A 16,821-nucleotide genomic window follows, 5' to 3' on the forward strand; every position below is an offset into this window, starting at 1 on the left:
GAAAAACAAACCCACAGCATGATGCTGCCACCACCATGCTTCACTGTGATGAGAGGTGTTGGGTTTGCGCCAGATCTAGCGTTTTCCTTCATGGCCTAAAAGCTCAATTGTAGTCTCATTTGACCAGAGTACCTCCTTCCATATGTTTGGGGAGTCTCGCACATGCCTATTGGCAATGGCTTATTTTCTGGCCACTCTTCCGTAAAGCCCAGCTCTGTCGAGTGTACGTCTTAAAGTGGTCCTATGGACAGATACTCCAATCTAGGCTGTGGAGCTTTGCAGCTCCTTCATTGTTATCTTTGGTCTCTTTGTTGCCTCTCTGATTAATGCCCTCCTTGCCTGGTCCGTGAGATTTGGTGGGCAGCCTTCTCTTGGCAGGTTTGTTGTGGTGCCATATTCTTTTAATTTTTTTCATTTTGTATTATTAATATTATTTAAAAAATTTTAGTGGGTAGATCAGCTTTAATATTGCAGATAGATTGTAACTTCCATCAATGTAATTGTCTGCATCACTTCCAATCCCCCATTTATTTATTTTTTCTCGCAAATATACAGTGGGGAGAACAAGTATTTGATACACTGCCAATTTTGCAGGTTTTCCTACTTACAAAGCATGCAGAGGTCTGTAATTTTTATCATACGTACACTTCAACTGTGAGAGTTGGAATCTAAATCACATTGTATGATTTTTAAGGAATTAATTTGCATTTTATAGCATGACATTAGTATTTGATAGATCAGAAAAGCAGAACTTAATATTTGGTACAGAAACCTTTGAGATCATACGTTTCCTGTAGGTCTTGACCAGGTTTGCACACACTGCAGCAGGGATTTTGGCCCACTCCTCCATACAGACCTTCTCCAGATCCTTCAGGTTTCGGGGCTGTCGCTGGGCAATACGGACTTTCAGCTCCCTCCAAAGATTTTCTATTGGGTTCAGGTCTGGAGACTGGCTAGGCCACTCCAGGACCTTGAGATGCTTCTTATGGAGACACTCCTTACTCCTTAATTGCCCTGGCTGTGTGTTTCGGGTCGTTGTCATGCTGGAAGACCCAGCCACAACCCATCTTCAATGCTCTTACTGAGGGAAGGAGGTTGTTGGCCAAGATCTTGCGATACATGGCCCCATCCATCCTCCCCTCAATACGGTGCAGTCGTCCTGTCCCCTTTGCAGAAAAGCATCCCCAAAGAATGATGTTTCCACCTCCATGCTTCACGTTTGGGATGGTGTTCTTGGTGTTGTACTCATCCTTCTTCTTCCTCCAAACACGGCGAGTGGAGTTTAGACCAAACAGCTATATTTTTGTCTCATCAGACCACATGACCTTCTCCCATTCCTCCTCTGGATCATCCAGATGGTCATTGGAAAACTTCAGACGGGCCTGGACATGCGCTGGCTTGAGCAGGGGGACCTCAGGATTTTAATCCATGACGGCGTAGTGTGTTACTAATGGTTTTCTTTGAGACTGTGGTCCCAGCTCTCTTCAGGTCATTGACCAGGGCCTGCTGTGTAGTTCTGGGCTGATCCCTCACCTTCCTCATGATCATTGATGCCCCACGAGGTGAGATCTTGCATGGAGCCCCAGACCGAGGGTGATTGACCGTCATCTTGAACTTCTTCCTTTTTCTAATAAATTGCGCCAACAGTTGTTGCCTTCTCACCAAGCTGCTTGACTATTGTCCTGTAGCCCATCCCAGCCTTGTGCAGGTCAACAATTTTATCCCTGATGTCCTTACACAGCTCTCTGGTCTTGACCATTATGGAGAGGTTGGAGTCTGTTTGATTGAGTGTGTGGACAGGGGTCTTTTATACAGGTAATGAGTTCAAACAGGTGCAGTTAATACAGGTAATGAGTGGAGAACAGGAGGGCTTCTTAAAGAAAAACTAACAGGTCTGTGAGAGCTGGAATTCTTACTTGTTGGTAGGTGATCAAATACTTATGTCATGCAATAAAATGCAAATTAATTACTTAAAAATCATACAATGTGATTTTCTGGATTTTTGTTTTAGATTCCGTCTCTCACAGTTGAAGTATATACACATACATATACATTTAGTTAAAAAATATATATTTCCCTTTATTACTTTCCAACCCCACCACCCCTTCTCTAATTGGAGTAAACTAGTGAACAACTTTGCTTAAGCCTCTACTTCCAGCTGATACATACTATATACCCTACTAAAAAATAAAGGGAACACTTAAACAACACAATGTAACTCCAAGTCAATCACACTTCTGTGAAATCAAACTGTCCACTTAGGAAGCACCACAGATTGACAATACATTTCACATGCTGTTGTGCAAATGGAATAGACAACAGGTGGAAATTATAGGCAATTAGCAAGACACCCCCAATAAAGGAGTGGTTCTGCAGGTGGTGACCACAGACCACTTCTCAGTTCCTATGCTTCCTGGCTGATGTTTTGGTCACTTTTGAATGCTGGCGGTGCTTTCACTCTAGTGGTAGCATGAGACAGAGTCTACAACCCACACAAGTGGCTCAGGTAGTGCAGCTCATCCAGGATGGCACATCAATGCAAGCTGTGGCAAGAAGGTTTGCTGTGTCTGTCAGCGTAGTGTCCAGAGCATGGAGGTGCTACCAGGAGACAGGCCAGTACATCAGGAGACGTGGAGGAGGCCGTAGGAGGGCAACAACCCAGTAGCAGGACCGCTACCTCCGCCTTTGTGCAAGGAGGAGCAGGAGGAGCACTGCCAGAGCCCTGCAAAATGACCTCAGCAGGCCACAAATGTGCATGTGTCTGCTCAAACGGTCAGAAACCGACTCCATGAGGGTGGTATGAGGGCCCGACGTCCACACGTGGGGGTTGTGCTAACAGCCCAACACCGTGCAGGACGTTTGGCATTTGCCAGAGAACACCAAGATTGGCAAATTCGCCACTGGCGCCCTGTGCTCTTCACAGATGAAAGCAGGTTCATACTGAGCACATGTGATGGACGTGACAGAGTCTGGAGACGCCGTGGAGTCTGCTGCCTGCCACATCCTCCAGCATGACCGGTTTGGCGGTGGGTCAGTCATGGTGTGGGGTTGCATTTCTTTGGGGGGCAGCACAGCCCTCCATGTGCTCGCCAGAGGTAGCCTGACTGCCATTAGGTACCGAGATGAGATCCTCAGACCCCTTGTGAACCATATGCTGGTGCGGTTGGCCCTGGGTTCCTCCTAATGCAAGACAATGCTAGACCTCATGTGGCTGGAGTGTGTCAGCAGTTCCTGCAAGAGGAAGGCATTGATGCTATGGACTGGCCCACCCGTTCCCCAGACCTGAATCCAATTGAGCACATCTGGGACATCATGTCTCGCTCCATCCACCAACGCCACGTTGCACCACAGACTGTCCAGGAGTTGGCGGATGCTTTAGTCCAGGTCTGGGAGGAGATCCCTCAGGAGACCATCCACCACCTCATCAGGAGCATGCCCAGGCGTTGTAGGTCATACAGGCACGTGGAGGCCACACACACTACTGAGCCTCATTTTGACTTGTTTTAAGGACATTACATCAAAGTTGGATCAGCCTGTAGTGTGGTTTTCCACTTTAATTTTGAGTGTGACTCCAAATCCAGACCTCCATGGGTTGATACATTTGATTTCCATTGATAATTCTTGTGTGATTTTGTTGTCAGCACATTCAACTATGTAAAGGAAAAAGTATTTAATAAGATTATTTCATTCATTCAGATCTAGGATGTGTTATTTTAGTGTTCCCTTAATTTTTTTGAGCAGTGTACATTTTATGGACACAGTCAATTTTACAATAATTCTATTTTGTTTGTTTTTACTCCTGAACTTCCTTTACCCTCAACCTGTCCGATCATTTTCATGATGTCCATCTGGTTTGCTTCTATATGCCATATTTTTCTAACTGTGCTCTTTCACAAAAGCTCTCAACCTATAACCTATATACTTATTATGGACACAGTATGCTTACATTATTAGTTATCTTGTTGTTATTAGTTGTTGTTAGTTGTTATTAGTTCCATCCTTCAACTCCATTCAACACCACCCATCTATCTCTTAACACCATCCATATTGGATTTCTATTTGCCATATATTTTTCAACTGTGCTGTGATGTCTTACAAAAGTTCTGAACCTTTCTATTCTCATTGTTTCTACAGATTGTAAATTGAAAATATTTTTTTTGCTAAAAGTATTATTATATTATTGATCGATTGACTATGACTTTTCAGATCACCCAGTAATGCTATCTGCAGGGTTAGCTCCAGGTAAATATTGCAATCCTTTAGCCATTCCTGGACCTGTGTCCAAAAACAAGCTACAAATGGACAGTACCAAAACAAATTATCTAATGATTGTCTCATTCGCAGCAAAATCTGCAGAGCTGGGAAGATTGTATCCCCCATATAAATAACATTCTATTGGTAGCAAGAATTTTATATAATAATTTAAATTGAAAAATTCTAAGTTTTGAATCTGCCGTCATTTTGCGTATCAGTTCATAAAAAATATGCCATGGGATCGGTATGTCAAAAATCTCTTCCCAAATATTTTGCAATCTATATGGGACGGCTGTCAATCCTTTGGTCCTTAAATGAAACTGGTATACTTTTTTATTTATCACAGTTTTCTTTAACCAATTATGTTCTTTAATACAAGGCAGACGGACAAGTTCCTTACATTTTCCCCCTTACACTTTCCACTTCCATTTTTGCGGTAATGCTGCAATTACTTGGTTGTAATTTTGGGTAGAGCAGATATTTCCATATGTTTTTGTTAGCTGCATGTGCGACATAACTCCACCAGTCATACCGATGATAATTTTATTTTATTATTTTGTCCAAAAAAAAACGTTTTTTTTATCAATTAGTATATTTGAGTTTATCCACAATATTTGTTGTATTATTTATTCTGTCGTTTCTGGAGGATTAAATTGAAATTGCAACCAACTTTCTATGGCTTGTTTTAGAAATAGTGATATTTGGGAGATCATTTCCTTTTCAAATAATTGAAAGTGTGAGGTTGTTATCTGAATAAAGACAAAAAGGCCATTCTTGAACATTGGGTGAGACAATCGTACTAATTATTTTGTATGACTGAAGCTTTTAGTGATAGGTCTAATGCTTTAATATTTAATCATTTTTATCCTCCGAATTCATATTCATTATATAAATAGGCCCGTTTAATTTTGTCTGGCTTGCCGTTCCAAATAAAATTGAATATTTTTTTCTCATATAATTTAAAAAACTGTTCGCTAGGCATAGTGAAGACCATAAGGAAATAAGTCAACTGGGATAATACTAAAGAGTTAATCAAGGTGATTTTTCCACTGTGGGGATGGTGTTCTCAGGGTGATGAGAGGTGTTGGGTTTCCACCAGGTATAACGTTTTCCTTCATGGCCTAAAAGCTCAATTTTAGTCTCATCTGACCAGAGTACCTTCTTCCATATGTTTGGGGAGTCTCCCACATGCCTATTGGCAAACACCAAACGTATTTGCTTCTTTTTTTCTTTAAGCGATGGCTTTTTTTCTGGCCACTCTTCCGTAAAGCCCAGCTCTGTGGAGTGTACGGCTTAAAGTGGTCCTATGGACAGATACTCCAATCTCCGCTGTGGAGCTTTGCAGCTACTTCATGGTTATCTTTGGTCTCTTTGTTGCCTCTCTGATTAATGCCCTCCTTGCCTGGTCCGTGAGTTTGAGTGTATGTAAACTTCTGACCCGCTGGGAATGTGATGAAATAAATAAAAGCTGAAATAAATCATTCTCTCTACTAGTATTCTGACATTTTACATTCTTAAAATGAAGTGGTGATCCTAACTGACCTAAGACAGGGAATTTTTACTAGGATTAAATGTCAGGAATTGTGAAAAACTGAGTTTTAATGTATTTGGCTGACGTGTATGTAAACTTCCAACTTCAACTGTATTATTATTGCGTGTTTTGGCTTAAAACAGAATCCCACACTGCATGTTGGATATATTCCAGGCACATTAATACTCATAGTGCCTGTAGGCTTCGTTTCACTACTAGTGTCATACACTTCTTTAGTGTCCCCATGACAGGTAAAACAAAAACACACAGCCATGTCACTGTCTGTCTGACAGATCAGTGTGTTATGGGAATTTTATGAGAGCGATGCGTGAGTGGAGTGCTCTTCGTCTGCTTATATCATGTCTGAGAATCAGGTCTCAGTGAGACTGAGAGTGTGACCTCATGCACCAGAGATAACCAATCAGGGGCTCCCCTGGGGCAGGTATGGACAGGTTGTCACTACACAGCTACAGCACGCATTCAAAACAAACACATAAACACATGCCCCGAGACATGGAGACGCATGCATACAGATACACATACTCACCATATACTTATGATACACACACGCACCCATTCACACATTATGTGAAGATACTCTCATATTCCCCCAACATACACATATTCACATCTAAGGACAACACAGTGCACAAAAAACATTCATTTTAACAAAGAACAAACTGATTTGACAGCCAGAGACTGCCACCATATCATGTGTGCTATGCTGGTGTGTTTATATTTTGCATCTACATAACATGTCCTGCTGTTGAACATCATTAGCATTAATAACAATCAGCAGTGCCATCTCCCTGCCAGGCCATCACATGTGTGTGGAGGCCATCATTATATAAGTCTATGGTGGCGGCGTCCAGTAACCAGTAGCCTATCCGGCGGCTCCCCTCCACCTGAGGACCGGCACGTAACTCTTTCCCCAGAGCACAGTGTCAGCGTCCACACCGGGGCCTGGGCCAGCAGATGCGAGGCGGAGGAGAGGCAGAGGCGAGGAGCGGTCAGCGAGAAAACACACAGGTCATCTCTCCAATACTCTCCCACACCACCACTCACGACCCACTCACGCTCATTACACACACACAAAGGCCGATGTGTTCCCCCGCTCGCTCCTCTCAGAGCTCATAGCCCGGGTACGGGCATGGCACATTGGCCCTCTGCAGCAGTAAGCCTTCCCTCCGGGCCACTCGGAAAGGGGAACACTAATAATGTTGCACGCACAATCAGGTCATTTTCCTGCCATGATGGGCCAAGTGAAACGACATATGACAGGCTGTCCTACGCCCAGCTCTTTGAAGTTAGGAAGGACTATAGATTGTGAGGGCGCCGGACAGCTTTCGGATGGATGACACCTGATGAACATGACTGGTTTATGTCCATGTGTCTTTCTAGGTGTGTGTGCATGTGTGGGTGTGCGCACGCGCCTCCCTGGCGCACTTGTGTGTGATGGAACTAATCACTATGAAACAGTGCAGATACAGTGGATCCTGAAACATTGACTCAAGCCTCTGGAGTTTGGTATGTGTTTGTGAATCGAGAGATGAATTAGATCAGTCAGTGTGTGAGTGTGTGTATCGATGGGGAGTCACTGTCTAGGAAGGTGTTTGGGGTTTCATTTTCTAGGCCTGACACAGAACGCTGAACTCTCTGTGCTAGTAGGCACGTCAGCATGCCTTCAGGGAGCAATGGATCCATCCTGGACAAGCATGTTTGTTTTGGATAGAGGATTTTTTTTTTTTAAACATTATGCTCTGCTGCTGGGTGACTGGGCCTCTCAGTCATGTGCTTTGTGTTGTCCAGCTGGAGATGGACACAGCTCTGTACATCATCTGTGACTGGCGGTTCACTATACAGCTACTTTACAATGGAAAACTAGAGAACAGATCATTGAGCCCATATGGTTCTCATTGTCATGTACAGTTGAAGTCGGAAGTTTACATACACTTAGGTTGGAGTCATTAAAACTCGTTTTTCAACAACTCCACAAATGTCTTGTTAACAAACTATAGTTTTGGCAAGTCGGTTAGGACATCTACTTTGTGCATGACACAAGTCATTTTTCCAGCAATTGTTTACAGACAGATTATTTCACTTATAATTCACTGTATCACAATTCCAGTGGGTCAGAAGTTTACATACACTAAGTTGACAGCGCCTTTAAACAGCTTGGAACATTCCAGAAAATGGTGTCATGGCTTTAGAAGCTTCTGATAGGCTAATTGAAATCATTTGAGTCAATTGGATGTGTACCTGTGGATGTATTTAAAGGCCTACCTTCAAACTCAGTGCCTCTTTGCTTGACATCATGGGAAAATCAAAAGAAATCAGCCAAGACCTCAGAAAAGAAATTGTAGACCTCCACAAGTCTGGTTCATCCTTGGGAGCAATATCCAAATGCCTGAAGGTACCACGTTCATCTGTACAAACAACAGTACACAAGTATAAACACCATGGGACCACGCAGCCGTCATACCGCTCAGGAAGGAGACGCCTTCTGTCTCCTAGAGATGAACGTACTTCGGTGCGAAAAGTGCAAATCAATCCCAGAACAACAGCAAAGGACCTTGTGAAGATCCTGGAGGAAACAGGTACAAAATTATCTATATCAACAGTAAAACAAGTCCTATATCGACATAACCTGAAAGGTCGCTAAGCAAGGAAGAAGCCACTGCTACAAAACCAGACTATGGTTTGCAACTGCACATGGGGACAAAGATTGTACTTTTTGGAGAAATGTCCTCTGGTCTGATGAAACAAAAATAGAACTGTTTGTCCATAATGACCATCGTCATGTTTGGAGGAAAAAGGGGGTTGCTTGCAAGCCAAAGAACACCATTCCAGCCGTGAAGCATGGGGGTGGCAGCATCATGCTGTGGGGGTGCTTTGCTGCAGGAGGGACTGGTGCACTTCACAAAATAGATGGCATCATGAGGAAGGAAAATGATGTGGATATATTGAAGCAACATCTCAAGACATCAGTCAGGAAGTTAAAGCTTGGTCACAAATGGGTCTTCCAAATGGACAATGACCCCAATTATACTTCCAAAGTTGTGGCAAAATGGCTTAAGGACAACAAAGTCAAGGTATTGGAGTGGCCATCACAAAGACCTGACCTCAATCCTATAGAAAATGTGTGGGCAGAACTGAAAAAGCTTGTGCGAGCAAGGAGGCCTACAAACCTGACTCAGTTACACCAGATCTGTCAGGAGGAATGGGCCAAAATTCACCCAACTTATTGTGGTAAGCTTGTGGAAACATTTGACCCAACTTAAACAATTGAAAGGCAATGCTACCAAATACTAATTGAGTGTATGTAAAACTTCTGACCCGCTGGGAATGTGATGAAAGAAATAAACGCTGAAATAAATCATTCTCTCTACTATTATTCTGACATTTCACATTCTTAAAATAAAGTGGTGATCCTAACTGACCTAAGACAGGGAATTTTTACTAGGATTAAATGTCAGGAATTGTGAAAACCTGAGCTTAAATGTATTTGGCTAAGGTGTATGTAAACTTACGACTTCAACTGTACAGTATAACTTAGTTGTCTTTATTTAGATGGAATCCCACATGAAAAAATAGTACAGTTTACTATAGAATACTATAGTACTTACTACAGAATTCTATAGAATTATGTAGCAAACTGTAGTAAACTGTAGTATACTGTACAATAATATAATCCACACTGTAGTAACCCTTAATCATGTGTAGCGCTTACATTAGAATTTTGTAGTATACTGTAGAATACTATAATACACACTGTAGTATCCCTCGATTGTGTAGTGCTTAATGTAGAATTTTACAGTAGATAGACTAGTGATCATACTTTACACAATGGGCCTATATTGAGTGTACATTACACAGTTACAGTAGTAGCATTGTTAGTCATTTGCAGTTTTGGGATAAATAGTGTGGTATTCTGTTTTCTTGTATGCTTCTATGACCACCAGAATATTGGAATTTCTTGGTGAGATTACATTATTTGCCAGTAATGACTGGAAGCATGTGCAAATCTTGTAATAGGTAGTTGTGGTCAATGGCGACCCGTCATTCAGGGCAGGTGGGGCACATTTTTAGCCATAAATAAATAAATATTGGGTTGCATGTTTTGCATGTTATTTTGGCATTAATACATGTCACATATCAGTTTGCAAACAATGTAAAAAATGTAATTAAATAATTGAGTTAATAAAGCCTCCATACAAACATTGTCTATTTTTTGCTTTCTTGAGTAAGGCAGCTCCAAAATGCAGGTGTTTCAGCCTAGCTCAGTGCTTTCTGTGGTGGTGGGGCAGCCTGCGGAAAATACGGAGCGTAGGGGTTGGTAATGTTCTCTAGTTGCGCTGTGATTGGCTCAGTGTTCTGTCACTCATGGGGACACTACGTCACTGCCAAATCTAAGGGCAGAGCTCGAAAATTCAAGCCCTTGGATGCTGCCATAGAGCTACATTAGAAGTGCCCATCCAAGAAAGCTCAAGGTCATTGGCCACAGATAAAATGTTGTCAAATCACGTTATATCTACAGTAGCTTTGATTGGACTGATCATGTCAACATCATACTTTCAAACTCTTAGTTAGCGGTCATCATCATGAATCAAGTCGACAATCTACTGGCAAATCCTTTTTAATCCTTGTCATATGAAGATAAATAATGAAGAGAAATTATAGATAAAATGTATCGGTGCTCATCTGCCATTGGAAACAAACATTACACAACAAGTTGGAAATCGCAAATTTGCAAAACAATGAGTGGTTTGGAAGGAATCAGTGGCTAACTGCAAGCATTGCAAAGCAATGCCTGCTATTCAGTGGAGTGGGTGTGTGGTCCCAATTCTCGGTTTAATAATAATAATAATATGCCACTGACGTCATCATGATTCTACCTTTTTTTTTTCAGAGTTCCCAGTTGTCTTGAAAGCACCATAAATCCAGAGAATGCCAGACTTTGATGACAAAGTTTGATGACAAAATTTGCCCACGAAGGACCGCCGCGCAACCTTCCTGTTCAAGTGAGCACAGCACATCAAGGTGAGTCCAAAGCTGTCTTCTATGCTTCTATGCTGTTGCATAAATTATGTAATATGCCAGGGAGATATGTATACCGTAGCTAAGAAAGTAATACTAAGTGTATGTTGTGTAGTAAACTGTTAGTAGCCCATGTGCCTCACCCTAATAATTTGGTCTATTTTCCCCTCTTAATTTCACCTACTGTTCTGACTTGGTGGTGTGCATGTAGCCTATAACCTGTTTTAGAGAAATGTAATTGTTGTAAGAGCTTTCATTGTCTGCTTATATGCCCCCTTTATTTATCCTACCGTTCTGACTTGATGTACAGGGAGAACACTGTAAGAACGGCCCATGTTCTGAATTCTGTCGCTGTACATTTCAAAAGTGCTGAACAAATAGTTATATTTACTACGTCCGTCTTAGCTCGCTCATTAATGTCTTAATCAAAATTACGGATTGCCTCTTATCCGCTTGTCATCCCCTCATGCCATAGTTTTTACATCTCAATTGTCAGTAGAAACCACATTTATTTAAGCAAGTCAGCCATATCAGCTTTGTTTTTTTAAAAGGCAGTAAATTAGGCTGAATGATCTGTTTCGCTGCCAGATAAGGCTCCACTGATAGCCAGGTGTAGCAGTGGTAAGGTGTTGGAACTGCCGTTGGTACTCTGCTGTTGGGACATCTTTATGTAGGCACTGTTTGTCACCGTTATAGTGCAATTCATGTATTGTTTACTTTTGTGATGTGTAGTGGCTATGCTGGCATGCATCCCCCAATTTTTTGGGGGGGTTTGCCCCACCAAGATTTACATGCTAAAATCGCCACTGGTTGTGGTGATATTGTATTGACATTTATTTTATCTTAATTAATAATAGATCAAGTTACCAATGAAATCTGTCTTAGGCATGCAGTGTTAGGCTATTTATTGCACAATTAAAAGTCTAGCTGACTGATCTCAAGCCTACTTTCAGCTGAGAGTCTATTTAACCGTTACCCCACTTATAAAAGACAACCACATAATTATTTCCCTTGTTTGGACTTCTCCGTCACTAAGACATTGATTATTATTCTATTAGCAGTCTACGTATAGGTCTTACTAATGATGTTGGCATGACACTTTGCACTGTTTGGTAACATGAAGGTGCTCTTGAAGGATGTTTGTGTAATGTATATGATTGCTGCACAAAATATATGTGATGTCACAGTGTGTGACGTATACTGTATGTGTTCGAGTGTGTGTGATGTGTCGGAGCTGTGTGCCCTCCAGTGTGTATTCAGAGATAGTGTGGGCCTAAATGTGGGCCTAAAATCCCTCAGTCACAGCTGGTCTTATGTCATTCCCAGAGAGATTCCTTATATGGCTCCGGAAAGGTGGTTCCTGTCAACGGACAGCTTACATGTTTGAAACATCTAAGACATCTGGGTTTTGGAGTCCAAGTGTAAACACTAGATTAGACGATAGGCATTCCCCTCAGAGGTTACGCTACCTACACTGCAGACTTTACTGTAATATTCACTGTAGTTTTTTTGCGTAAAAACACTACAGTGAATACTGTACTATATACTGCAGAGTTCTTGCGGACATGACTGTAGTATACTGTAGTTTTTAGGGTTTTGTATTATCTTTGACATAGAAGTGGGAGCTTTCTCCTTGAAACCTAAAAGAGCACATTTTCCACAACCTGTAGGAAGTTAGGACTGGAGTCTGAACGCCTCCCGAGTGGCGCAGTGGTCTAAGGCACTGCATCACAGTGCTAGCTGTGCAACTAGAGATCCTGGTTCGAATCCAGGCTCTGTCATAGCTGGCCGCGACCGGGAGACCCATGGGGCGGCGCACACTTGGCCCAGCGTCGTCCAGGGTAGGGGAGGAAATGGCCGGCAGGGGATGTAGCTCAGTTGGTAGAGCATGGCGTTTGCAACGCCAGGGTTGTGGGTTCGTTTCCCACGGGGGGCCAGTATGAAAAAAAAAAAAAAAAAAAAGATTGTATGCACTCACTAACTGTAAGTCGCTCTGGATAAGAGTGTCTGCTAAATGACTAAAATGTAAATGAACGAATAGTTCAGAGCTTCCGCTCTTTTCTATAACCTGTAAGGAACTCAATATATGGTTTATCCTTGGCATGTAGAGGTAACTACCAAAATAAAGGAAACACTTGAGTAAATATGGTATAGAAAGTATATTGAAAGCAAGTGCTTCCACACAGGTGTCCCCTGTAGCTCACTTGGTAGAGCATGGCGCTTGCAACGCCAGGGTTGTGGGTAAGTTTCCCACGGGGGGCCAGTATGAAAATGTATGCACTCACTAACTGTAAGTCGCTCTGGATAAGAGCGTCTGCTAAATGACGTAAATGTTCCTGTTTTAATTAAGCAAAGCTTAGGGCCATGTATTGTGGTCCTCTGTAGCTCAATTGGTAGAGCATGGCGCTTGTAATGCCAGGGTAGTGGGTTCGATCACCGGGACCACCCAAACGTAAAAATGTATGCACATGATTGTAAGTCGCTTTGGATAAAGCGTCTGCTAAATGGCATATTCATTAATATTCATGTATAAAATGTCCAGTTGCCCATTATTTTGGCTACCATGGCTAGAAAAAGAGATCTCAGTGGCTTTGAAAGAGGTGTCTCAAAGGAGCATAGGGGATTTAAAGTGTGTGTGTGTCTCAGTCACCAGATCTCAACCCAATTAAACAATTATGGGAGACAATTATGAGACAACATTTTCCAACACCATAAATAAAACACCAAATGATTACATTTATCCAATAGAGGTCCAGACACTGCCAAGGCACATTGAAGCTGTTCTGGCAGCTCATGGTGGCCCAACACCCTATTAAAACATTTTATGTTGGTATTTCCTTTATTTTGGCAGTTACCTGTATGTTTCTCACTCATGGGTGGCACAAATTGGGATATGAGGAAGGGGATGGGTTGAGTATATGCAAATTAAATACTATATATACACTGAACAAAAAATATAAACTCAACATGTAACAATTTCAACGATTTGACTAAGTTACCGTTCATATAAGGAAATCTGTAAATTGAAATAAATTCAATAGGCCCTAATCTATAGATTTCACTTTACTGGGAATACATATATGCATCTGTTGATCACAGATACCTTAAAAAAAGGTAGGGGCGTGGGTCAGAAAATCAGTCAGTGTGACCACCATTTGCCTCATGCAGCGCGACACATATCCTTCGCATAAAGTTGATCAGGCTGTTGATTGTGGCATGTGGAATGTTGTCCCACTCCTCTTCAATGGCTTTGCGAAGTTGTTGGATATTTGCGGGAACTGGAACACGCTGTCATACACGTCGATCCAGAGCATCCCAAACATGCTCAATGGGTGACATGTCTGGTGAGTATGCAGTCCATGGAAGAACTAGGACATTTTTAAGCTTCATGGGTCAGGGCATTATCATGCTGAAACATAAGGTGATGGCGGCGGATGAATGGCACGACAATGGGCCTCAGGATCTCTGTGCATTCAAATTGCCATCGATAAAATGCAATTGTGTTCGTTTTCCGTAGCTTATGCCTGCCCATACCATAACCCCACCGCCATCATGGGGCACTCTGTTCACAATGTTGAAATCAGCAAACCGCTCGCCCACACAATGTCATACACGCTGTGTGCCATCTGCCCGTTACAGTTGAAACCAGGATTCATCCTTGAAGAGCACACTTCTCCAGCGTGCCAGTGTCCATCGAAGGTGAGCATTTTCTCACTGAAGTTGGTCTTCAGTCAGGTCAAGACCCTAGTGAGAATGACGAGCATGCAGATGAGCTTCCTTGAGATGGTTTCTGACAGTTTGTACAGAACATTTTTGGTTGTGCAAACCCACAGTTTTCATCAGCTGTCATCAGCAGTCCGGTGGCTGGTCTCAAACGATCCCTCAGGTGAACAAGCCGGATGTGGAGGTCCTGGGCTGGCGTGGTTACACGTGGTCTGCGGTTGTGAGGCCGGTTGGACGTACTGCCAAATTCTCTAAAACGACGTTGGAGGTGACTTATGGTAGAGAAATGAACATTTAATTATCTGGCAACAGCTCTGGTGGACATTCCTGCAGTCAGCATGCCAATTGCACACTCCCTCAAAACTTGAGACATTGTGGCATTGTGTTGTGTGACAAACTGCACATTTTAGCTTGGCTTTTTATTGTCTCTAGCACAAGGTGCACCTGAGTAATGATCATGCTGTTTAATCAGCTTCTTGATATGCCACACCTGTCAGGTGGATGGATGATCATGGCAAAGGAGAAATGCTCACTAACAAGGATGTAAACAAATTTGTGCACAAAATCTGAGAGAAATAAGCTTTTTGGGTGTATGGACATTTTCTGGGATCTTTTATTTCAGCTCAAGAAACATGGGACCAACACTTTATATGTTGCGTTTATATTTTTGTTTAGTATATATCAGAGGTGCACAACTTATTTGTCTAGATGATGGCATGATGATTCAAGGGGCCAGGGTGGTTCAAGGTACGTACAATATATTGCGCAGGTGCAGGTGGTGGTGCTCTTGCTCTTGCTCAAGCTCCAATTTAGCTGTTCCTCCTCCATTGCCACAAAATATTTGCTCATGTATTATTTAAGTTAACCCATTACAGTCTAAGCCCTTTTCTAAGCCTGGGGAGGGGGTTCTACTAAGCTATATGGAATTGTTTTAAGAAGATCATACCAACGATCATTTTGCTATTTGATTTTGAATTTTAAGACCCCTTGAAGTATCAAAGAAATATTTAAAAAGTATTCGATGAAAAATTGTATTTGGCCTTACTGCTATTAGCTCATACAAATGCATTGAATAACAGATAGTCCCCCCAAAAAATCTAAAGGAAGTTTGTTCTGAAGTTTTGGTCCTATATCTGAGAGCTATAAAAAACATTAGTTATAAAAATAAATTACATGTATTTGACCCCTTATTTTTGGCACTAAACAGCCTCCATATACACTTCCATTCATTTTTTAAAACTGGTACAGGGGGACCTTCAGACGAGTCTTGTGTGGGCGTCCTAGAGCAAAACAACTGACTTGTTTGTGAGAGTCACCTTTCCACTCTAGGGGATTTTAAGCCACAAAATCAGCAGGAAATTACAAAGAAAAACTAAATGTCATAATTTGGCTTGTTTTCCCTCAGTAGTTTTACTTCTCTGACTGGACGTGTGGTTTTGATAACCCCTTGGCTTTATTAGAGTGCTCTGGGAAACCCCATTTCCTGGGTAACAATATTTGGCAGTGCTGCTGGACTGGCTGACGCTGATTGAGGAACAGTATTTGGCAGGGCTGCTGGGCTGTCCCAGGCTATGATTGGATCAGGTTCTACACAACGCAGCTACCCGTAGTCTAATTGGTGTCTTTGTTCAGCACGTAACTAGGACTGCAGCTGAATAACACATCCAAGTCATTAATGTGTTTGGATCGAGCAGGCAGATGGGAAACTGAGCTCTGCCTAAGCAATTAGTTGGCGCTATAGTCACTATTTACTTAGGAATACAAGCTGAATAAAAGCAGCTACTGTACTCACTCACATTGTGGTTGATTCTTATTCAACATCTGTCTTATGTACAGCCTTGGATTGCACATAGAGCATCATGGAGGAAAGTACTGCTGGTGATCACCATTTACTGTATACAGAGTTACCACTGAATGGAACTCACTCATCCATGTTATGAGCTGTCTTGTGATGGTCATAACGATGCCGGAAACTGAAACGGAACTGTACACACAGTGGAAACTTTTGGAGTGAGGGGTGGTGTTATATGTGTTCACAACACTAGATCGTAGTCATAGTTGATTGGTGTCATAGGTCATAGTGATAGTTGTCATGGAAACACCCTAGTAGGCGTCTTGGTGTGGATATTAGTGGCAGTCAGAGCCATATTTAAATATATGGCTCTGGAGGAAGTGTTAAGGGAACTGGTCATAAGGCTTCATTTCATATGACATCAGATGCGACTGATTATTTACAGTAAGTTACAAAATATAGGACACTGTAGGAGCAAAGGAAG

The sequence above is a fragment of the Coregonus lavaretus genome (assembly GCF_964263955.1).
Source record: "Coregonus lavaretus genome assembly, chromosome: 21".
In the NCBI taxonomy this organism is placed as follows: Eukaryota; Metazoa; Chordata; class Actinopteri; order Salmoniformes; family Salmonidae; genus Coregonus; species Coregonus lavaretus.